At 47.5% G+C, this 24,752-nt stretch overlaps 1 protein-coding gene and 1 long non-coding RNA gene across 3 annotated transcripts in view; one reads left to right on the forward strand and one right to left on the reverse strand.

Moving 5' to 3' along the window:
• Positions 1 to 11,534, reverse strand: part of PLSCR1 (phospholipid scramblase 1) — a 42,115-nt gene extending 30,581 nt beyond the window's left edge. Inside the window, exon 1 of one of the 2 annotated variants that reach the window (XM_034781841.1) lies at positions 11,388 to 11,534. The gene's annotated coding sequence lies outside the window, so the exon portion shown is untranslated. The remainder of the gene's footprint in view (positions 1 to 11,387) is intronic. The other variant, XM_034781842.1, reaches the window with a different exon arrangement.
• The window catches only part of LOC117882947, a 36,444-nt gene continuing 22,714 nt past the window's right edge, over positions 11,023 to 24,752 (forward strand). Inside the window, exon 1 of the long non-coding RNA XR_004647147.1 lies at positions 11,023 to 11,411. This is a non-coding gene — a long non-coding RNA (uncharacterized LOC117882947). The remainder of the gene's footprint in view (positions 11,412 to 24,752) is intronic.

Genomic DNA, 24,752 nt, shown 5'->3' on the forward strand with positions numbered 1-24,752 from the left:
AGCTTTCGTGAGTAAAAACCTCACTTCTTTGGATGCATCCCTCTCCCTTAAAGTGTGTTTTTAGTTAGATGCATCCGAAGAAGTGAGGTTTTTACTCACGAAAGCTTATGCCCAAATAAATCTGTTAGTCTTTAAGGTGCCACCAGACTCCTTGTTGTTTTAATAAAACAACCAACCAAATAAGAATATTCAAAAAGCTTTAACAGGTACAAATTGCAACAAATCATTTGCTTAAAAAACAAACAAAAAAACCCCACCAGGTCACCATGAACACATGATCCTGGTGCTCCATTTCCTACACTGGTTCCCGACAGAACAGAGTCCCTTCCCCATGATCTTAATATTCAAATCTCTCCATAAGATCAGCCCTCGCTGCCTAAAAGATCATTTCTCTCTCCATATTCAGGGCCTTCATCAACAGCTGTTCACCTCTAGAGATGTAACCGTTCTGTGACTAGAAGAACAGAACTACTAAACTTGGCTACTAAACATGTGAGATTTTGGATTTTATTTTGCCACTCCCAGTGTATTAAGAAACCTGCAAAACTAATCTGGAACAGGTGGGTTAATCATAAATAACTATCCCATTTACTCTGAATCTTAACATACTGTTTTGAGTCAACTAAGAGGACTGATACTATTTTCTAGATAGTGAATGAGAGATTAGTATACATATTTGAAAAAAAAATATTTGAAGTGCAGTAAATATTGTAACATGAATGCCACAGATAAATATGAAGTCAGTAACCTAGAATATGACCTCTCTTCTGTCCAAAGATATGAATCTTCTTAGTTCAGTCTCATGTGTGCTTAGCATTCAAAATTAAAACAAGACAGGTCTGATGCACAGGTGTTTAAATCCCAGTGTCCAATAAAGATCCCTGGTTAGCCTCCAGCTGTGAATTTCTGCTTTCTACATTATCCAGCTTGTCAGAGAGGTATTAGCAAATCTCCTCCTCTCCCTTAAAGTGTGTTTTTAGTTAGGGAGGGCTGTTGCTAAGAAACAGACTGGCTCTAATCAAGTCCTGCCTAACAAGCTGAACTGCCAGAACAACATGCCCTTCTGCTTTCCAATGCAAATTAAAACCTCAGTCTTCCACATATCAAGGCACCTGTTTAGTTCCATTGTCTTACTCAAGCAGAAACATTATTGATGTAATGGTCAGCATCAATTAGTACCAATATTGTTCTCTGACCATTGGAGGGATCCGCACTTCCAGTACTTAACTATATTTCCAATAGACAAATTAGCCCAAATGCCTCAGGGACATTCAAAACATTTGAAAGAACAGTGGAGGAAACAACTGCGTTAAGAGAAATCAGAAGAATGGAATGATATTATTTTTAAGTGTACTATGAAATTTATCAAACAGGGAAATAACATCCCCACATTCTTTTCTTCATTTCCTATGCATGAACTGCACTTGAAAAAAATAACAAAAACAAAAGAAAAACTTTCAGCAAAATATTTGCATATGTTTCCTCAGACCATTGTTTTATCATTATTATGTAGACAGATTCGGATATCAGTTATCCTGGTGTAAGTCAGGAGATGCGCTCTCTAGGTTGACATTAGCAAACATAAGATCAGAATCTAACTGTAGATGTATGCATCAGGTGCAGTACAAGATTTTTCCATGGGCAGCGTGTCTAATAGGCAGGGGAAGGCTGTGCCTCTCCAAACAGCCCCATGTGGCCCCGCCCACGCTCCATCAGGAGGCCCCCTCCCCTCTTGCTGCTAATTGGCCCCAGGCCCCAGCCCACCAGGCAGGCTGCTCCTCTTCCAGGGAAGCTGGCTGGGGCTGGGTCTGGGTCTAGGGCAAATGGAACTTGGGGTAGCTGGGACTGCCCAGTGCTGGGGGGCCCCCGGCACTGGGGCTGCACCACCCAGTGCTCCAGGGCTGGGGTGGATGAGGGGCCACGCGTCTGTTGCAAATGGGGGCCATTGGGGTGATATATATGGGGTATGGGGTGTTTGCTGGGAATGTACACAACACTTGGGGACACAATTGCACCAGCATCTGGCACAGTTACACACATCTATGTGCCATTGGGACTATGGTGTACAAACGGATCTGTGAAACTCATTGCTGCGCACAATCGAACCAGTGCATACTACCCATTCCATACAAAGTGGTCGAGCTGGTTTGGACAGTACCCCATTTTCTGTGAATATCCAGTGGACTCATGATATGGACAAAGGCATGTGAAGACTGCAGGAGCAGAGCTCACTGAAACTGCCAACAACTGGACACATTTAAAATATACACTTAAGGGTGGCATTCACAGGGTTTTAACCCTTTCAAAGGAGGAGAAGCAGTGTTTTTAGTGGTGGCCAGGATGTTGAACTATACTGCAGTGGTCAGGACTCTTGGTATTGCTGTGCATTATCATAATGGCTGGAGTATTGTTAAGTATATTTGTGTTACGTTGCATATGGAAACAGTCAAGAAGGGCACAACCCTCTAAAGAACAGCTATTAATGATAACCTATAAATAATGTAATAAGCCCTCCCGCCCAGTGTACTAGACAACCTTCTCGGGCCCACTATAATGGGAAGTCTGGAACACTAATTGGAACAGGTGTGGTATGCCTGTACGAGAGAAGGTGCAGGGCATTGTACTACACAAGGGGTAGTGAGACAGATGGAGCATCAACACATTCCAACTTGATGCCTGGCCCTATCAGGAAATGTGTCACCATATGTCCTATGCTTTTCCAGGGATACCTGGGCAGGAGGATCCCAAAAGAAAAAGAAAGAGGTGGAGTGTTAGATTATAGTTATTCAGGTCTGCCTGTAAAGGCCTGTTTTAAGAACTTAGGTGTACTTTTTATCTAGTTACAGGGATATAAAAACAGAGAATCAAAATCACAGTCCGTCTGTGTATGGGCCTTTTCTCACTAAGATAGTCTGAGGCCTTGTTCTTAGGCTAAGCAGCAGGGGCAGCCATAAACTGGGAAGTGTATGGTCACATCCTTACTTTCCACACCAGTCACATTGAAATAAGGTGGTATTGGGCTGTTAGGAATACAATCGTGTCCTGATAGTGCCTATCACCAACAGATAAAGATGGTTAAAGAAAACTTAGTTTGATAGCATCCTGTTTGGCAAGAAATCACTTATCATTGGTTGTGAAATGCTAATTTCTGTACTGTTTTATCTTTATGGCCCCCACTTTTCTATCGTTAATCTGTCTGGTTCTCTAATTGTTTCTATCTGCTGTACAATTAATTTTGCTAGGTGTAAGTTAATTAGGGTAGTGAGATATAATTGGTTAGAGAATTATGTTACACTATGTTAGGATTGGTTAGTTAAATTTCAGTAAAATGATTGGTTAAGGTATAGCTGAGACTATTACTATATAAACTACGATCAAACAGGAAGTGGGGGGAAGGGAAACTGGAATCATGTTTGCTAAGGGAGACACTGGGTAAATGCTCTGCGCTTTCAGAACTGGGAAGGTGGACATGGGGTAAACTCTCTGTGGCATTCAGAGCTGGGAACGGAACACTGGGGAACAGACTCTATGGGTGTATAAATATAAGCCCGACTGGTGTGAAGGGCTTCGGAATAAACTTGCTTGGAAATGAAACCCAATAAACATCGCATTGTCTGCGCTTAGGACTTCTGGTCTTTTGCTGCTTGCTGTCTGCATGACAAGAACCCGGGAAGTAGAGGGATTTCCCTTCACCCTCCCAACAGTGGATATGATTTTTCTATTTTGTTTTGAATATAATGTAAGGCAACTGTCATCTCTCTTCATGATGAGGTCTAAGCAGCTCTCTCTCTTTCTGGTTATGTCACAGAAAATACTGACACGAGCATATTTGCTTATGCCCACAAAGTAGTAACAATATGCTCAGGCCCATGGAAACAGCAGGCATTAAGGCAAACCATTCCTTGGAGAGTTTACAGTGTAGAAAGCAGACCTACAAAAACAAGCTGCTCCGGGGGATCCAGAAGGAAGTTTACCTTAGATATCTGGGAGTGACTTTGTTTCTTTTTCCACACACATCATGTCAGATCAGTGGTTCTAAAACTTTTGTATTGGTGACCTCATTCACACAGCAAGCCTATGAGTACAACCCCCTCCCCCCGCATAAATTAAAAACACCTTTTTTCATATTTAACACTATTATAAATGCTGGAGGGGAAGCAGGGTTTGGGGTGGAGTCTGACAGCTCACGACCCCCCACCTAATAACCTTGTGACCCCCTAAGGGATCACAACCCTCAGTTTGCAAACCCCCAGGTTAGATTGCTTATATAGATCCTCAACCGCCTCTACTGCTGACAAGCCAGCACATTTCAGGAGGACTAAATTAACATGAAAATCAAAAGGATAATAATTAAATAATCAAGAGGGACACCTCTAAAACCTCTGGTCCCTCCACAAGCAAGCGAACAACTATTAAAAAAAATCTAGATGCCCCCGAAAGAGTGAAACAACCAAAGGAAATATCTTATCACCCCCATCAATGTCTCTGCATAGAAACCTGTGACGAGAGAAAGCTGAAACACCAAACTGCCCAGCTTTATAGTGTAGCTGTAGCCACGTTGGTCCCAGATAGGGTGACCAGATGTCCCGATTTTATAGGGACAGTCCCAATTTTGGGGTCTTTTTCTTATATACGCTATTACTCCCCCACCCCCTTCCTGATTTTTCACATTTGCTGTCTGGTCACCCTAGTCCCAGAATATTAGGGCGACAAGGTGGGTGGAGTAATATGGTCCAATAACAGATATTACCTCACCCCCTCTGTCTCAGCTTTACGGAGTAAAACTAAGACCAGATTTTTTGTAAATATATATTGTGACACTTCGTATCCCATGTGATACCCTATACCCCATATTCCTCACTTTTATATGGTTATGATATATTTTGTACAAAGTATATTTTCTGAGGTTTCATTTGAAAACTCATAATCTGCTGAATATTATCATCTTGTTGAAATGTGTGTAACAACACTGCATGTAAAATTGTGAGATTTTACTATATGATTGTTACTGAAATATGTTGTAGTTCTGGGTCATGCCCACAAACCAATTTCTCAGCGACAAAGAAATGCTAGCATGCCAGCAATGTACTAATGGGCCATTATCCTCTTAACTGTCTATTCTTCAGCACCAGGAAGGTGTAAACCAGAAATTTACATTGTATCACAGGAACATTTCAACCCTCACGTCCACAAGGGACTACAGGTTGCCTACGCCCCAGCAGGGGGTAATCCTCCAAGAGGGGAGAGAGTATAAGAATGAGAGACCATAACCTCCACCCCACTTCTCTTCCTCCCATCTCTCTGCTTATGACATCAACAACTTTAAAAGAACTGAACAAAGGTTGGAGTGGTCCCAGGCTGGAAGGAGACCCAGTCTGCCCTGTGAGCTTATGTTGAGAGAGACATTTTGCTTTTAAGTTCATTATTAGCTTGTGTTTTTATCTTTTTATTTCTTTTGTAACCAATCCTGACTACGCATCTATACTTATAATCACTTAAAATCTATCTTCTGTAATTAATAAACTTATCTTATTGTTTAATCATAACTAGTATGTGTTTGGATTAAAGTGCGTGCGAAACTCCATTTGAGATAGAAAGGCTGGTGCACCTTTGATGAAATGAAAAGACATATTATGAGCTTGTACTGTCCAGGAGGGTACTAAGTAGTACAAGATGCACATTTCTGGGGAACAAGGCTGGGACTAAGAATTTGCGGATATCGCACTATGTGTAGTTCATGAATGGCTGGGAGAGCATTCATATATTTAGCTGGGAGTGAATGTACATGCTGAAGGCTGCGTGTGAGCAGAACTTGGAGAGGTTGTTGTTCACCAGTAAAGCATTGCAAAAGGCACCCCAGTCTAGAGAGTTCAGAGGACACTGTTGTTCAACAGTCCAGATTGTACCCTGGGGACATCTCCCAGGTCAGAGCATGCATTTGCTATGTTTCTTCATGGAATTTACATCTCCAACCTTTAATATGATAAAAGAGTAAATAACTGAAAATGTCCCATAGAAGAGATAATTAACAGATTAAAGAAGTACATTAAACCCACTAGGAGTTTAGAGATTAAAAAAAAAAACAAATTTGGAATTCACAGATTTTAAGGCCAGAAGGGGCTATTAGATCATCTAGACATATCTCCTGTAGAACACAGGCCATAGAGTTTCACCCAGTTATCCCTGCATTGAGCCTAATAACTTAGACTCATAGACTTTAAGGACAAAAGGGACCATCATGATTATCTAGTCTGACATCCTGCACATTGCAGGCCACAGAACCTCACCCACCGACTCCTGTAATAGACTCATGACCTCTGGCTGAGTTCCTGAAGGCTTCACATCATGATTTAAATATGTCAAATTACAGAAAATCCATCATTTATGCTAGTTTAAACCTGCAAGTGACCTGTGCCCTATGCTGCAGAGGAAGGCAAAAAACCTCAGGGTCTCTGCCAATCTGACCTGGGGAAAAATTTCTTCCCAACCCTAAATATGGCAATCAGATAGACACTGAGCATGTGGGCAAGACCCAGCAGCCAGACACATGGGAAAGAACTCTCTGTAGTACCTCAGAGCCCTCTTCGGCTAGTGTCCCATCACTGGTCATTGGAGATATTAGATACTAACAGTCGCAGATTGGCTACATACCATTGTGGGCAGTCTCATCATATCATCCCCTCCATACATTTATCAAGCTCCATCTTAAAACAAATAAGGCTTTTTGCCCCCATTACTTTCCTTGGAATGCTGTTCCAGAACTTTACTCCTCTGATGGTTAGAAACTTTGTCTAATTTCAAGCCTAGACTTGTTGATGGCCAGTTTATATCCATTTGTTCTTGTGTCCACATTGGTGCTTAATTTAAATAACTCCTCTCCCTCTCTGGTATTTATCCCTTAGATGTATTTGTAGACAGCAATCACATCTCCCCATAGCCTTCTTTTGGTTAGGCTAAACAAGCCACACTCTGTGAGTCTCCTCTCATAAGGTAGGTTTTCCATTCCTCAGATCATCCTAGTAGCCCTTCTCTGCCCCTGTTCCAGTTTGAATTCATCTTTCTTAAACTGCATATAGTATTCCAGATGAGGTCTCTCCAGTGCCTTGTATAATGGTACTAATACTTCCTTATCTCTACTGGAAATACCTCACCTGATGCATCCCAGGACTGTATTAGCCTTTTTCACGACCACATCACATTGGTGGCTCATAGTCATCCTGTGATCAACCAATACACCCAAAGTCTTTCTCCTTCTCTGTCACTTCCAACAGACAAGTCCCCATCTTATAGCAACAAATCCTGTGGTTAGTCCCCAAGTCAATGACCTTGTACTATTACATTTCATCCCATTTCTATTACTCCAGTTTTCAAGGTCAACCAGATAATCTTGTATGATACTCCGGTCCTCCTCTGTGACTTTGTGTCATCTGCAAATTTTATTAACACACTCCCACTTTTTGTGTCAAGCTCATTAATAAAAATGTTAAATAAGATAGGTCCCAAGACTGATCCCTAAGGAACTCCACTAGTAATTTCCCTCCAACCTGACAGCTGACCTTTCAATATGACCCACTGCAGTCTCCCCTTTAATTTATCTATCTTTCAATTCTCATATTAATCCCATCTTCTGTAATTTTACTAATAATTTCCCATTGGAACTGTGTCAAATGCCTTACTGAAATCCAGTTAGATTAGATCTACTGCATTTCTTTTGTCTTAAAAAATCAGTTATCTTCTCAAAGAAGGAAATCAGGTTGGTCTGACATGATCTACCTTTTGTAAAGCCATGTTATATTTATCCCAATTTCTGTTTACCTCTATGTCCTTAACTACTTTTTCTTTCAAAATTGTTCCAAGACTTTTTACACAATTGAGGTCAAACTAATAGGCCTGTAGTTTGCCACTTCTTTTCCGCTCTTAAAAATAGGTACTATATTAGCAATTTTCCATTCTTAGGTTACAATCCCCGAGTTTACAGATTCATTAAAAATCCTTGCTATTGGTTTGCAATTTCATGTGCCAGTTCCTTTAATATTCTTGGATGGCGATTATCAGGCCTCCCCATTTAGTGCCATTAAGCTAGTTGAGTTTGATTTCCACCTTGGATATGATAATTTCTATATTCTCATTTCCATTAGCCACCCTGCCACTATACCTAAGCTCTTCATTGTCCTGATTAAAAACTCAGGCAAAGTATTTGTTAGATGTTGGGCCATGCCTAGATTATCCACCCCTTCCTCAGTGTTTAGCAGTCCCATTTCTTCTTTTCTTGTTTTCTTTTAATCGATATGACTATAGAACCCTTAAAGTTCACCCTTTGAAATCAAGGACTTAGTTGTAGATCTATTTTTGTTTATCATTCCATTTAGTTTAAACTGAATTAGCTCATAATCATTCAAACCAAGGTTGTCTCCTACAACCAGCTCTTCTATGAGGTCCTCACTGCTCACCAATACCAAATCTAAAAATGGCATCACCTCTTGTTCATTCAGCAACTAGTTGGTGAAGAAATCTGGAAGCTATCACATCCAGGAAAATCTGGGCCCTACTATTATTAGCATCAGAGGGGTAGCCGTGTTAGTCTGAATCTGTAAAAAGCAACAGAGGGTCTCAAAGGTGCCACAGGACCCTCTGTTACTATTATTAGCAGCACTTGTCCTCTAGTCTAAATCTGGAAAATTGAAGTCTCCCATAATCACACAATTCCCAGTAGTATTTATTTCATTAAAAATATTAAAGAGGTCTCCATGCATATCCAAATCAGATTCTGGGGTCTATAACATACACCAACCACTATCCTAGGGGAACCTCTGGCAGCTTTCTTCCCCAAAGTGATTTTGACCCAGACAGACTCTGGTTTATCCATTCCATCACTTCTAATTTCTTTACAGTCTACCTCATCATTAATATACAATGCCACTCCACCATCTTTATCTTTATTTCTGCTTTTCCTGAACGGCACATGCCCTTCAATTCTCATACTCCAATTAGGACTACTATTCCACCATGTTTCTGCTATCCTATAATTAGGGCCCTACCAAATTCACAGTCCCTTCAGGGTTGGGCACCTGACCAATAGCTGCTGCTTTTCAGCCCCCTTCCCCCCTCCCCAGCTCTGAAGGTAGCACAGAAGTAAGGGTAGCAATACTGTGACCCCCCCCCAAAATAAGCTTGTTACCCCATACAACTCCGTATTGGGTCATGTCAAGGCCAAATCCCAACTCTGTCACTCCAAGTGCAGAAATGGGGCCCGCAAGGATTTTAAAAAATTAATACTTGCCACTCCAGGCTTGTATTAAACTCCCAAGGTTACAGCTTTTCTCTGATCTTGGCTTGGTAAATGCTGCCACCATCCAAATGCAAAATAAACCCTTTTGAATCCAGGAAGGAGCACTTGGGAATTCCTCCCTGTGGAGTACCCTCAGGCCCTTTCACCCCTCCTCCCAGGAAGAGCTGAGAAAGAAAACAAAGGAAATTAGCTGTGGCTACCAGCTAATTAAACAACATGCACAAACCTCTTAGGACACCAACAATCCAATCCTGTTCTTAAAAAAGGTAAATTTTATTAAACACAAAAAGAAAGAAAATACATCCCGAACTTTTGCTATATTTTAAAAGAGCAATTCCAAAAATCAAGCACCCAAAATAGTTTTTTTGGGGGTCCAGCTTAAAGGTTACAAGCAAACAAAAGCATCTGGAGTTAGCACAGAGGAGATCCACAAGACAAAATAAAGAAAATAAACCTGATTTTGTCTAGCTAAACAGACCTAATTTTCTTACATATTTGGGGGGGGGTTCCAAATAAGTAATTCTAGGTATGATCTGATGAATTTTCATATCTGGTTCAAGCCTTACACAGCATTCCTGCTTACAGCATTGCTGCTCCGTCCCTGCAGCCCAGAGAATAGACAAAGAGAAAGTTTCTTTCCCAATATTTAAAAAGTTCTACCTTCCCATTGGCTTTTTTGGTGAGGTGTCCACTTTTTTTCCCCCTTTACCTGGGGGACTTTTTAACCCTTTACAGGTAAAGCAAGTAAAAACAGTTACCAAGAGGGATTTTACAGCTAACTGGCTGGATGGGTGCTCATCAAAGGGAGCTATCCCCCCCCTTTATTTATCACAGGTCAGGACCCCCAATTTGAGAAACACTAGTCCCCCCATCAAATCTGTATAGTACAGAGTAAAAGCACACAAAAGACCAGATTTCACGGTCTGTGATGCATTTTTCATGGTCAACGAATTTGGTAGGGCCCTACCTATAATATCTGGTTTCACTTCCTGCACCAGTAGATCTAGTTCCTGCATTTTGTTACCCAGGCTCCTTGCAATACAAACATCTTAGTTGTTTCTGCTTGGCTTTGGCCAGATCCCTCACCTGACTGGGTATGATCATTCTACTGCCAGTACAGCCTACCTACTAGCTTCATTTGTATTGGCACTTTCTTTCCGCTTAATGTCCATTCTCCTATCCACTGCTGTTCCTTTCTCCACTATTGTATTCTCCCTTTCTTGACTTTCCGCCCTGTCAATATTAGAATCAGGAGTGAGATTATGTGAGCATCTCCCAACTGTTTCCCCTGAGTTCTCAGTTTAAAGTTCTTTTAATCAGTTATGCCAGCCTCCATCCCAGAAGTCTATTTCCCTCCTGACTCAGGGTGAGTCCATCCCAAGAGAATAGTCCTCTGCCCATGAATGCTTCTCAGTGGGATTAAAACATATATTTGAGATAGGCAACCTGAAGACCTCAAGAGAGGGAGACTCCACTACTTCCCTCGGTAGTTTGTTCCAACAGTTAATTTCTCTCAATGTTAAAAATATGTGCCTCATTTTTAATTTGAAGTTTTTGTTTTTGTTAACATCCAGAGATTGCTTCCATTTATACCTTTTTTTACTAAATGAAGAGCCCTTTAGTACCTGCTATTTTCCCTGGTTGAGGTACTTATGACTCGCCTCTCAGTCTTCTTTCTGGCAAAGCACAGAGATCAAGCGCTTTCCCTCTCTCACTAACAGGGGAGTGATGGGGTCCCTTCCCTTCTGACAGATTGCAGAGCACGCTAGGGACGGGGGAAGCAGACATACAGATCCCAGTCCACGGACAAGACGGGGCGGGAAGCAGGAAGTCCCAGTTCCCGGGTCTACAGAGACCACGGAGGGTCGCGCGGCGCAGAAGAAACGAAAGTGAAAGCTGTCGGTCTTCAGCATTGCTGGGGAAGGGGCAAGCCCCGCCATCGCCATCACCCGCGGGGGACAGCGGCCCCCTGCAGCCGCCCCTGGGGGTGAGCAGTACCCCGCCCCGAGCACCATGGCGGGCAGTTCCCCCCACTTGCCCCTGAGGGCGGGGCAATCCCCTCTGGCCGGGGCAGCCGGCTCCCCTGTCAACCCCTCACCTTCAGAGCCGCGTCCGGGTCCGGGTAGGTGGAGTGGAGCGCAGCGCAGGCACCCCTCTGTCCGTCTGCCGCCCGGCTGCACTGCACCGCCCCGCGACGGGATGGTCTGGGAGGGAGCAGAGAGCGGCCGCTGAGACCCGCCCCCTCCTGCCGGCGTGTGGGCAGGGGACCGGAGAGGGAAACGTGGGGGAGTGCTCTGCCCCGAGAGAGAGGGAGGCTGGGGGGTCTCTGCCCCGGGGACACCTGCTGAGTATGTCTAATTATTATAAAGCAGCCAGCTCCGCTGCCGCTGGCCAATAGAGATGCAAATATATGTTAATACAGGCATTTGTGGGCCTGTGACCCAGGGGCAGCAGGTTTGTTTAATTTTTGGTGGTGGCCAGAACGGGTCCAAGTCCCACCCACCTAAGACTCTGGGAGGGAATTTGGGTCCTGGGTGCAGGCTCTAGGCTGGTGCAGACTCTGGGAGAGAGTTGGACGTAGGAGGGGTGTGGGCTCTGGGAGGGAGTTTGGGTGCGGGCTGTGGGCTGGGACAGGGGGTTGGAGTTTGGGGTGCTGGGTGCAGGAGGGGATCTGGGTGCTGGGTGTGGGCTCTGGGAGGGGGTTTGGGTGTGGGCTGGGACAGGGGGTTGGGGTGCAGGAGGAGGTGTGGGGCTGGGCCAGGAATGAGGAGTTTGGGGCACAGCAGGCAGGCTGCCCTGGGGCTGGGGTGCAGGGTGGGGCTAGAGAGGAGGACTCTCCCCAGCCCTCTCCCTGCCAGCAGCAGCGAGCTTAGGGGGGCTCCAGCATAACACTCACCCAAGCCCCCCCAGGCTGCTGCTCAGGAGGTCCAGCCAAGTCACCTGCTGGGGGCAGGGCTGCAATGCACTTCCTCCCTCTGCAGCTGCCTCAGTCTGCCTGCTGTGTGGTTCCCTTGTAGCGGGCCACAGCAGCAGCCAGCGAGGGAGCGCATCATGGGGCTGCAGGGGGCAGCCACCTGCTGCCTAGGGCAGGCAGGGACACTCGGGAGGGAGGTGCATGGGGGCAGCAAGTGGGGTATGGGGGCAGCAGGCGGGGCCAGGGGAGAGACCCGGCCCCAAACATTGGTGGAGCTGGGCCCCCTGATTCCTGAAGTTGCTGGAGCCCGCGTACCATGGGCCCATACAACTCGCCACCTCTGCTGTGACCTCAGCCCATGAGGGCCCCGTATAAGCCAGTCTCCTTGGATTGCCTGCCTCTGGCCTCTCACTAGTCTTGACCCCTTAAGATCCTGCCCCAAAGGACAGCCAGTGTGGGCTCCTCAGCCCTATCCCCTTCCAAACTTTTTGCCCAGGCCTCAACTGACTCTCTCTCTCTCTCTCTCATTCTGCCTCTTTGTGTCTGTACAGCACCTAATGCAGTGGGATCGCAGTTCTAGTTATGATCTTTAAAAGAGCCAGAGAATCCAGGAAGTCCATTAGAGATTTTTTTATTGCTGTGAATTTGGGGTGGCATGTGCTGGGATACTATGGTGATGGAAAAACTCTAAAATAGATACTGTAATATACATATTGAATAATCATATAACAACATTGTAGAGGTAGCCAATCCCTTTCTTGTTTCTGGGCGAGAGGACAGTTGGTGTAGAGTAAACCTGCTGTCTGAATTCCATAACCAGAATTTGCTACTATACCATGCAAAGATGGGAAATTCTAAGGGCAGGAAAACACTAAATAAAATGTACTACCTGTTATAACTTAGGAATTGAGGGAGCTAGGGGAAATGTAGCACTCCCTTCTGCCTCTGTAGCAGGGAAGGTGGACTTGTTTCTATTTCAAGGTGCAGCAAACAAGTCCTCAAAGATACCGTACAAATTATATACACCATATATGCATATTTTCTTTCTGCCTTGTTTAGTTAGGAGTGTCAATGCAAATGGCTGTTCTTCAAAAATATCACCTGATGTGAGTACAATTGGCTGAGTTAAAGAGTAAGAGACATTTATACAGAACACATCACAGGACACTGCCAATACCAACTGAGTAACTGAGACCACCGACCAGGGAAATAACCCACTTTCTTCCCTGACGAACCAAGGGACACACCCCACCCATGTACTCATTCGCTACACAGATACTGACTTGGACTCCTTATACATTCCATGGGTGGGGTACCCCAGGGCCGGCTTTAGGCCGATTCAGCCGATTCGGCTGAATTGGGCCCCGCGCCAAGAGGGCCCCGCGCTGCAGCTGTCCGCCCCGCCCCCAGCTCACTTCCCCGGCCCCTCCTCCCCTCCCCTGAACGCCCCGCCCCCTCCCCTGAAGTCTGAGAGGAAGCAGGGGCGGGCCAGCAGCACAAGTAAGCTGGGTTGGGGGCGGGAGAAGGGCTCCAGGGAGGCGCGGCCCGTTCCCGCAGGCCCCAGTGGCTCTGGTCCGGCTTGGCTCCAGCCCACGGCTTCCGCGGCGCGGCTCGGGTCCCCCCCCGCGGCGCGGCTCGGGTCCCCCCGTCTCCCCCCCCCCCGCAGCGCGGCTTGGGTTCCCCCGTCCCGTCCCCGTCCCGTCCCCCCCCCCGCAGCGCGGCTCGGGTCCTGGGGGCGGCTCGGGTCCCCCCCGTCCCTCCGCGGCGCGGCTCGGGTCCCCCCCGTCCCCCCGCGGCGCGGCGCGGCTCCCCGTCCCCTGTTCCCCTGGTGCGGCGGGGCTCGGGTCCCCCGTTCCCCCCCCACGGCGCGGCGGGGCTCGGGTCCCCCCGTCCCCCCCCGCGGCGCGGCTCGGGTCCCCCCCGTCTCCCCCTCCCGCGGCGCGGCTCGGGTCCCCCCCGTCTCCGCCCCCCCGCGGCGCGGCTCGGGTCCTGGGGGCGGGGCTTGCAGCAAGCCCTGCCCCCAGGAATCGGGCCACGCTCTTGCTAAAGCCGGCCCTGGGGTACCCGAACCCTCTTATCCACTGACACTTGAAAAACTCTTGCACCTCAATCTGGGTCTATGCTGGTTATGTGATATGTATGTATCTCTTCACCCTTGCAACCAACACCTGTAATCCCTCATAACCCAAGCCAGACCCCAGATATACAGTACCTTCCCTCTTAACTTGTGTATATTTAATTTTAAACATTCATTTTAAAATTGATAGATTGTTGATCAGCATCTCACTACTGAAACGCTTAATGTTTGTTTTTCCAGTGTCATTTTTAGCAACTCACTTTGACCATTGACATGAATTATATGCCAAATAATTTTTAAACATCATAAAACTGTATAGATAAAATATACTTCACAAAGTAAAAAGTAAGTATTTCATTTGAAACCATGCAATTAAGTCAGCCTGTCTGTTTTACTTTTCAGTAAATCCCGTCTCTTCCACATTATCAAGTTCAGTTTTGACTTTACATTGGAATTTGGAAGCACTGAGTTGTCTATCTTAATATGGTATACTCCTTTCAGATATTTTAAACCGACATCAGAGAATTTGCCTAGTATATCGTCTTGTGTTCTCTGTATACAATTCTGTGGCAGTGTAGGACTGATAAATAAAATTGTTTTTAATTGTTTACTTTATTAATGTAACTTCATAAGTAAAGTTTTATGAATGAAACAATATTCATTCATAAAACCGGTTACCCCAATAACTGGCTAATTAATAGTTAAGATGCTCGTTAAGAGCCATACCTGTTTAGTCAGCTGCCTTTGTAAGTTTCACTATCAATCCAATTCCTGCTTAAATCACTAAGACTTGCACTGTTTCAGTATTGTAACTTCTGTTCACCATTTATTACACTTGCCTACAGTGTAACTTCTGTTCACTGTTTGCCATATTGTAATTCAAACCCCGTTTTAAAACGCTTACTCCATTTTGTAAGGGCTTGCTGCAACCTTCATTTTTGCAAACCCTGCTGTAATCTTATTAGTTTAGTTTAGATGTGTGAATAAGGTATGTATGGATGATGGAATCAACCTCCAGCCCCAGTCTATCCTGATTAAATAAAGTTCAAACACCAAGGGCTGAAGATGCAGACAAAAGCCCTAACAAAGTAAGAAGAATCCACCCTAAAAAGAAAAGGTACAATAGAAGGAAGATCAAAGCCAGGTCCCAGGCTGAAAGTCATATCTGCAATTGACGGGTGATCAATCACCAAACCCAGAGGCAGCGTGACACAGCAAGACCTATAGACTCTGGATTCAAACGAAAGCCTACAAAAAGGATGGGTGAGATGAAAAACTTTGGAGGAGGGTAACATTCTGCTGCCAACATGGAAGGGCATCGGTGCATGCCCAACAGAGACCCAGCTCGTCCTTGTGCCCAGCTTTCCTGGCCAGTTAGCCTCCACAAGCTACAAACCCAAGCTGCAAACTCAAGCCACAGACTCAAGCAGGACTGGTAACGGTGCAGTAGCTGCAGAACATCTGATGGATATGTGTGTGTGTGTGTGTGTGTGTGTAGGTATTAGGTATAATGTGTGTGTATAAGGATTAAAATATTAGTTATTGGTCATAAATCAAATTGTTATAATAAATGTGGCATCTTTATCTTGTCCCCTTTAATAAGATCCTGCTAGTTTTTATTGGTATAACATTTTGGTGGAGAATTGTGAAAGGGGGAATATATCAGTTATTGTAAACATTGGTGTGCACACCACCAAGTAAACTTAGCATAATACAATCTGGTTAACCAAACCTGCTGGCCTCCGGATAGGTAGCAGAAAAATAACTAATATAAGCTATGATTTCAGAATCTAGGCTGTGTTGCTCGCTGACCGGTGTCAGGTGTGACGAGGAAATTTAATAAGCTACGATTTCAGAATCTAGGCTGTGTCACTTGCTGAACGATATCAGGAGTGACAAGAAAGTTTGAACAAGCTTTTAAAAATGTTCAAGAAAAGGTGCATACACCCTCGGCTGTAGCATGCCTGAGCATAAGAGGAGAACTTAGGGTTTCTCGCTCTGCCCCTCGGAAGGGTTTTTATTTTTCGTGTATGAACCTTCGGTGGTAGAAGGCCGAGCAATACAGAGGGAAGCTTAGCGTCTCTCCCTCTGGCCCAGAGTGGGTTAAAAACATAAGATACAGGTCTTGTTCTGTTAAACCAAACTCTGAAAGATATAGGTGTTTGGGCAGTGTAGTGTGGTTTATGTTTGTTTGTTTGTTTGTTTTTAAGTAATATTGTGGTAATTTCACAATTTTGAAGAAAATGTTTAAGGAGTGGGACCATAGGACCAGAAAGGGTAGGGGCTAGTTGGAAAGCCTACCCCCCTTGCTAAATTGGTAGTGGAACAAGGCTTGTGCCCATGGAAAGGAACGGTTTATTGAAAAAAGCAGGATCGGGCCTAGGCAAGCAACAGATAGAAAAACTGGAAAACAGGTTGGGTACAGAGAGGTAAAACAGCACTCTCAAATCTCTTACAGCAGCAGTAACATCAGGAGAAGAAACATTTGAGACCCCAGAAGGAGGCAGACCTTTGGAACCGCTCTGGAGATTGGGAAGGGGGATATTTCGAATATTTGGGTAAATTCCTCCTCTCAGGGCCAAAATGCCATTAAAACAGTTAACAACAGTGCCTGCTTCTGCCTCAGATCTCCAGGCCATGGCAAAATGGCTGGAGCTTTTAAAACAGAAATTTTTTTCTAGATGGAGTGTTAACGCCCTTTTATTGAGAAAAAGGGAGGATTTACACTCACAAGAAATGCACCACTTAATAGCAGCATTTGTGCAGCCCCAAGTACCAAACACACTGTGGCAGAGACCAAGCAGGTTCTGCCATGGTGAAAGCACTGTGCTAATTTGTTTCCAAGCTTCTATCTTTCAGGCTCTGAACCAGAACATCAGGAGAGCTGGTACCAGCTGAAGAGTTATAAAATACCATGGTTATAGTGTCATAACAAAGTCTGTGTTCAGTATTCTGTGTTGCATGTTCTGTGTCTGTCTCTAGTGGTGTCCTGTGCTAGCATTGGGTCCAGAAAAAGAGGAAATACTACACTAGACAGGGCAAATGTCTTTTCCTCTCTCTACTTCCCCCCATGTCCATCCAATTTATCAATCACCACTTGTGTCCAAAAAACTTTGGTCCCCAATGCATCAGGTTTATTTTTTGTTGGGTTCTCTAGTAGTCATTTTGTTGTTAATTTTTGTTATTAATACATTTGTATTGTTAGTTACATTTGCTTGTATTGTTAATTCCACACTTTCCTCTATGCACTCTGGTTCTACTTCCCCAAGCCCTAAAGGGTAGTTCTTGGGCCCCCATAAAAGACGGTTACTCACCGTTGTAACTGTTGTTCTTCGAGATGTGTTGCTAATATCCATTCCAATTAGGTGTGCGCGCGCCGCATGCACGATCGTCGGAGAATTTTCTACCCTAGCTACACCCGGTGGGTCGGCTGTGGAGCCCCCTGGAGTGGCGCCTTCATGGCGCTGGCTATATATCCCAGCCGACCCAGCGCCCCCTCAGTTCCTTCTTGCTGGCTACTCCGACAGTGGGGAAGGGGGGCGGGTTTGGAATGGATATGAGCAGCACATCTCGAAGAACAACAGTTACAACGGTGAGTAACCATCTTTTCTTCTTCGAGTGCTTGCTCATATCGATTCCAATTAGATGACTCCCAAGCCTTACCTAGGTGGTGGGGTCGGAGTGAGACATTGCTGTGTGCAGGACCGCTGGCCCGAATGCAGCATCGTCTCTGGATTGCTGTACCAGTGCATAGTGAGCTGCGAATGTGTGGACTGATGACCAAACTGCAGCTCTACAAATGTCCTGGATCGGGACTTGAGCCAGGAAGGCAGTCGAGAAAGCTTGGGCCCTCGTAGAGTGAGCGGTGAGGTGCGGCGTCGGGACACCGGCCAGGTCATAGCAAGCACGAATGCAAGACGTGATCCAAGAGGACAGGCATTGTGAGGAGACCGGTAAGCCTTTCATCTGGTCGGCCACTGCAACAAAGAGTTGTGTCGTCTTTCTAAACGGCTTTGTGCAGTCAATATAGAAAGCCAGGGCTCTGCGTATGTCCAAAGAATTCAAACGCTGGTCTTGGCGAGTAGCATGTGGCTTAGGATGGAAGACTGGGAGAAATATATCCTGGTTCACGTGAAACGGTGAGACCACCTTGGGAAGAAAGGCAGGATGTGGGCGAAGCTGCACCTTGTCCTTATGGAAAACCGTGTATGGGGGCTCGGACGTAAGCGCCCTGAGTTCAGAAACGCGCCTTGCTGAGGTGATGGCTACAAGGAAGGCTGTCTTCCAGGATAGGTACAGGAGTGAACAGGTAGCCAATGGCTCGAATGGAGGCCCTGTGAGCTTGGAGAGAACCAGGTTGAGATCCCACGTTGGAACGGGCTGGCGTTGTTGTGGGTACATCCGGTCTAAGCCCTTGAGGAATCTAACGACCATCGCATTAGAGAATACCGAGGAAGCGAGTTCTCCTGGGTGGAAGGCCGAAATAGCGGCGAGGTGGACTCTGATTGAAGATATTGCCAAGCCCTGCTGTTTTAGGGATAGGAGATATTCCAGTATGAGAGGAATAGGCGCCTGTAACAGGGACGTGGCTCGTTGCTCGCACCAACAGGAGAACCGCTTCCACTTGGCTAAGTAAGTGGTCTGTGTCGAAGGCTTCCTACTGCCCAGCAGAATCTGCTGGACAGACTGTGAACATTGTCGTTCCGCCTGGTTCAGCCATGGAGCAACCACGCCGTGAGGTGGAGCGATTGTAGGTCAGGGTGACATAGTCGGCAGTGGTCCTGAGAGATGAGATCTGGACACAACGGAAGTGGGATCAGTGTTTGAACCGAGAGCTCCAACAGTGTGGTGTACCAGTGCTGCCTCGGCCAAGCTGGAGCGACTAGAATTACTCGTGCTTGGTCTCTGCGCAGTTTGAGCAGTACCTTGTGGACCAGAGGAAATGGAGGGAAAGCGTAAAACAGGTGGTCTTTCCAGGGTAGAAGAAACACGTCCGACAGAGAGCCCAGAGCTCGCCCTTGTAGGGAGCAGAACGTGTGGCACTTCCTGTTGGCTCGAGATGCAAACAGGTCGACCTGGGGAAATCCCCATCTCTGGAAAACGGAATAGATGATGTCTGGGCGAATTGACCACTCGTGCGTCTGAAAGGACCTGCTGAGGCGGTCCGCTAGCGTGTTCAGGACTCCAGGAAGAAACGATGCCGTGAGATGTATCGAGTGGGCGATGCAAAAGTCCCACAGGCGAATGGCCTCTTGGCATAGAAGCGACGAGCGTGCTCCTCCTTGCTTGTTGATGTAAAACATGGCCATGGTGTTGTCGGTGAGCACTAACACACAGCGGTCGTGTAGGAGATTGAGAAATGCTTGGCAAGCCAGGCGCACCGCCATCAGCTCTCGAACATTGATGTGCAGGGCTAGTTGGGGTGCGGTCCACAGGCCCTGGGTATGGTGTTCGCCGAGATGGGCACCCCAACCTAGAGATGAAGCGTCTGTGACCAGGTGCAGAGAGGGTTGTGGGGCATGAAATGGCACTCCCTCGCAAACCACTCTGTGATCCAACCACCAGGTAAGGGAGGTCGAGACCGAGCTCGGAACCGTGACCACCATGTTCAGGTTGTCCTGATAAGGACGGTATACCGATGATACCCAGGCCTGAAGTGGGCGAAGCCGAAGTCTGGCATGCCTGGTTACGTATGTGCAAGAGGCCATGTGACCCAACAGGGCGAGGCACGTCCTCATTGTGGTAATCGGGAAGGCCCTGAGCTCTCGAATGAGGCTTGTGACGGTATGAAAGCGATTGTTTGGTAGAATAGCTCATGCACGTCTGGAGTCTAGGACTGCCCCAATAAATTCTATCCTCTGGGTTGGCTCTAGAGTGGATTTCTGTTTGTTGAGCAGAATGCCCAACTCGTGGAATGCGTGTATTATTATGTGGACGTGAGCTCGAACTTGCTCCCTGGTGGGGCCGCGTACCAGCCAGTCGTCTAAATACGGGAACACCTGTATCCCTTGTCGACGAAGGTATGCTGCCACGACAACCATACATTTTGTGAACACTTTTGGGGCCGAGGATAAGCCGAAGGGAAGGACTGCAAATTGGTAGTGCACCTTGTTTACCACAAATCGCAGGAAGCGCCTGTGAGGCGGGTAGATTGCTATATGAAAGTATGCGTCCTTCATGTCGAGGGCGGCGAACCAGTCTCCAGGATCCAGGGAAGGGATAATGGTCCCCAATGATACCATGCGGAACTTCAACTTTACTATGAATTTGTTGAGTCTGCGTAAGTCTAAGATGGGTCGCAGACCCCCTTTGGACTTGGGGATCAGGAAGTAGCGGGAATAAAACCCCCTCCCCCTTAATTCTGGTGGAACCTCCTCTATGGCCCCCATAGCCAGGAGCATAAAAACCTCCTGTGTAAGAAGTTGCTCGTGAGAAGGGTCCCTGAAGAGGGACGGGGAGGAAGGGAACGAAGAAAACTGGAGAGCGTATCCCCTCTCCACCGTGCGAAGGACCCAACGGTCCGAGGTTATAAGGGACCAAGCACGGGGGAAATGGGAGAAGCGATCCCGAAAGGAGGGAGCTGGATCCTGGGTGGTGACTGGAGCGCCGTCCTTGACCGCACCTTCAAAAGTTCTGCCTAGGGCCTGAAGGTGGCCTAGGCGGCCCCTGGTTCTGACCGGGTTGAGGGCCGGTCAACCTTCTCCTACCACCTCGTCCCCGCCTTCTGGCGGAGCCCTGTCTCGGACGAGGCGGGGGGGGTAGAACCTTTGAGGCTGGGGCCTAAAGGGTATGCTCTGGGGTCCTGGAACATGCATCCCCAGGGAGCGCATGATTGTTCTCGAGTCCTTGAGGCTCTGCAGCCGAGAGTCCGTCTTGTCCGAGAACAACCCGTGTCCCTCAAAGGGTAAATCCTGCAGGGTTTGCTGCAGTTCAGGAGGCAAGCCCCGTAAGGAGGTCCGTGCCACCTTCTTACCCTCCTCCACTAAGGCCCCGAACTCTTCCCTGGAGTCTTGGGGGATCAACTCCTTGAACTTCCCCATAGAGTTCCAGGAATTAAAGTTATAGCGGCTCAAGAGCGCCTGCTTGTTAGCCGCTCTAAGTTGCAGCCCTCCGGCTGAATATACCTTATGCCCAAACAAAATCGAAGCGCTTAGCGTCCTTCGATTTGGGCGCTGCAGCCTGCTGACCGTGGCGCTCCCTTGCGTTCACCGATGACACCAATAGTGAACACGGTTGGGGATGAGTATATAAGTACTCATAGTCCTTGGAGGGGACGAAGTACTTTCTTTCCACCCCTCTGGCTGTGGGTGGAATAGAGGCAGGAGTTTGCCATATCGCAGTGGCATTAGCCTGAATCGTGCAAATCAAAGGGAATGCCACCCTGGATGGGGCATCCGCAGAGAGGATTTTCACAATCGGGTCCTGTACCTCCACTATGTCCTCTGCCTGGAGGCCCATATTACGTGCCACCCTACGTAATAGGTCCTGGTGTGCCCGAAGATCTATCGGGGGCGGACCTGTGGCTGTTGTGCCTGCCACCGCCTCATCTGGGGAAGATAAGGACGATGCCTCAGGTGGCAAGGGGTCTAATGGCGGGTCCTGCTCCAAGGGTCCCTGAAGCGGAGTGTCGCCCGCCCCTGGGTCCAGGACCTCAGGTGGTGCAGGCACGGGAACCTCCATGCCCCCTGGGGGAGGGCGGGAGATAGTGGCCTCCGGAGCCCTGTGCTCAGAGTGTGCCAAGCGAGAGGCTGATGGTGGAGTCCCCTGCGCCTGGTGATACGCCCACGGGGTCCAGAACGACCAGTGCGTAGGTCCCTGTGCGGGATCCTCCGCTACCTCCTGCCAGTGGCCCAAGTCAGCCTCAGCAGCCTGCCCCTGAGGGGAGTATGCCGATCTCGAGGCCCCATCGGAGGAGCGAGACGCCGATCTCGAGGGCCAAGGCGGTGCTGATTGCACCGAAATCGGTTCCGGATGATACGGTGCCGCTCGGTGCCGGTCCGGAGATGATCGGTCCCTGTGCGGTGCCGGTGAGCGGTACTGGGATCGGGATCAGTGCCGATGACCACGTCGGTGCCGAGATGCTGATCTGGACCTGGATGAAGACGACCGCGAGTAGACACGGTGCTGGGAGCGGCCCCTCGAAGCCGAGCGTCGCTCGTACCGGTGCCGGGAACTATGCCTGGAGTTCGATCGGTACCGATGATCATAACGGTGCCGAGACGTAGAGCGGTGCCGCGACGAGGATCTTGGCCGCGAGTACGACCGGTGCCAAAGTGATAGTCGGCATCGGGACTGCGAGCGGCGTCGGGACCTGCTTCGCGACCTGGAGCGGTGCTGTGAGTCCACGCCCTGAGATGGCGGGCGCACCAGGGCAGGCTTGCCCCTGGATTGTACCGCGCGAGAAGGCAACGGTGCCGGTGGTTGGAGTGGTGCTGGTTCCGTGAGAGCAATAAGGTCTCTCGCCGTCGCGAAGGTCTCTGGGGTCGACGGAAGACAAGGCTCCACCACCGACCGAGGTAGTGATCCCGTCCGCACCGGACTCAACGGCCGCGGAGCCGGAGTCAACGGCGTAGCAGGCACCTGCTTTTGGTGGTCCAAAGGTGGACGCGGCTCTACCCCCGGCACCGGGGGAGCCGGCGTCTTCAGGACAGCAGTCTCCTGCGCCTTGCAGGATTTTTTATGTCCCGGAGACAAGGATCGGCGCCAAGGCCCTTGTGGCAGGTGCGGTGCCGAAGGAGGCCAGTGCCATGAAGCCTTGTCCGACTCTGCCCGCGGTGCAGTACCAGTTGGTGCCGCAGGGGCGCTGCGCACCGAGGCGCTCGTTGTCGGGGCCGGACGCGCCGATGGAGGGTCCGGGCTAAGTGCCGCCTCCATGAGGAGTTGCCTAAGCCGAAAGTCCCGCTCCTTTTTGGTTCTCGGTCTGAAGGCCTTACAGATTTTACACTTATCTGTCTGATGGGACTCTCCTAGACACTTCAGACACAAGTCGTGCAGATCACTCGTGGGCATAGGCTTAGCGCAGGAAGCCGGGAGCCTTGGGCATGAGCGCGGCTATGTGCCGGGGGGAAAAAAGGGAGGAGAACAACCCCCTTAACCCCCGCTAACTATCTACAACTATTAAAAAGTAAAATGAACAACTATCTAACACTATACAACAACTATAACTACAACTATTTACAGAATAACAGGATAAGCTGTGGGGGAGTGGAGAACAGCTATGCCGCGCTCCACAGTTCCAACGACCGTTAGGGGTGGTAAGAAGGAACTGAGGGGGCGCTGGGTCGGCTGGGGTATATATCCAGCGCCATGAAGGCGCCACTCCAGGGGGCTCCACAGCCGACCCACCAAGTGTTGCTAGGGTAGAAAATTCTTCGACAATCGTGCACGCGGCGCGCGCGCACCTAATTGGAATCGATACGAGCAAGCACTCGAAGAAGAACCTGTAAAACCTTTGCCCATGATTGTAGGGCCCCATCTTTCAGGTCCCAGAAACCTCTTAAAAACAACTGTTAAAAATAGAAAATTCTACAACATTTTAGCAACTAAATGTTACTTTAAGTCCAAATCAGCTTAACCTTGCATAACAACTGTGGTACTCCTACAAAATCTTACTTGTTGTGTGTGCTTAAAAAGGTCCTGACCTCAGTGACTTTTATTGTTTGATGGCTATTGCAGCATCAAACTTGGGCCTCATCTTGTTTGTCAATGTACCCAATTATTGTAATGGTAATGGTTTTATAATTGTTTGGTTTGTTTGCAACAGATCACCTGTGCCCTACAATAACAACAACTGCTGTAATAATCATAAATAAAGGGGCAGAGTGTTGTAGGAGCAGACCACTTGGTCAGCAGTTCTAAATATAATTTTTCATTCCATCATTGTCCTATTAGTAATCCTAACTGTTATGTTGGTTCTGCCTTAAAACAATTACAGAAAGTGTGACCCATTCAGTACCCCTGGATTGAAGGGTCAAAAGGGGGACAATGTAGGACTGATAAATAAAATTGTTTTTAATTGTTTACTTTATTAATGTAACTTCATAAGTAAAGTTTTATGAATGAAACAATATTCATTCATAAAACCGGTTACCCCAATAACTGGCTAATTAATAGTTAAGATGCTTGTTAAGAGCCATAGCTGTTCAGTCAGCTGCCTTTGTGAGTGTCACAATCAATCCAATTCCTGCTTAAATCACTAAGACTTGCACTGTTTCAGTATTGTAAATTCTGTTCACCATTTATTACACTTGCCTACAGTGTAACTTCTGTTCACTGTTTGCCATCCATTATACTTGTCTATATTGTAATTTCTGTTCACTGTTTGCCATATTGTAATTCAAACCCCATTTTAAAACGCTTACTCCATTTTGTAAGGGCTTGCTGCAACCTTCATTTTTGCAAACCCTGCTGTAATCTTATTAGTTTAGTTTAGATGTGTGAATAAGTTATGTATGGATGATTCATAGATTCAT

Source organism: Trachemys scripta, chromosome 9, assembly GCF_013100865.1.
Source record: "Trachemys scripta elegans isolate TJP31775 chromosome 9, CAS_Tse_1.0, whole genome shotgun sequence".
Classification (NCBI taxonomy): domain Eukaryota; kingdom Metazoa; phylum Chordata; order Testudines; family Emydidae; genus Trachemys; species Trachemys scripta.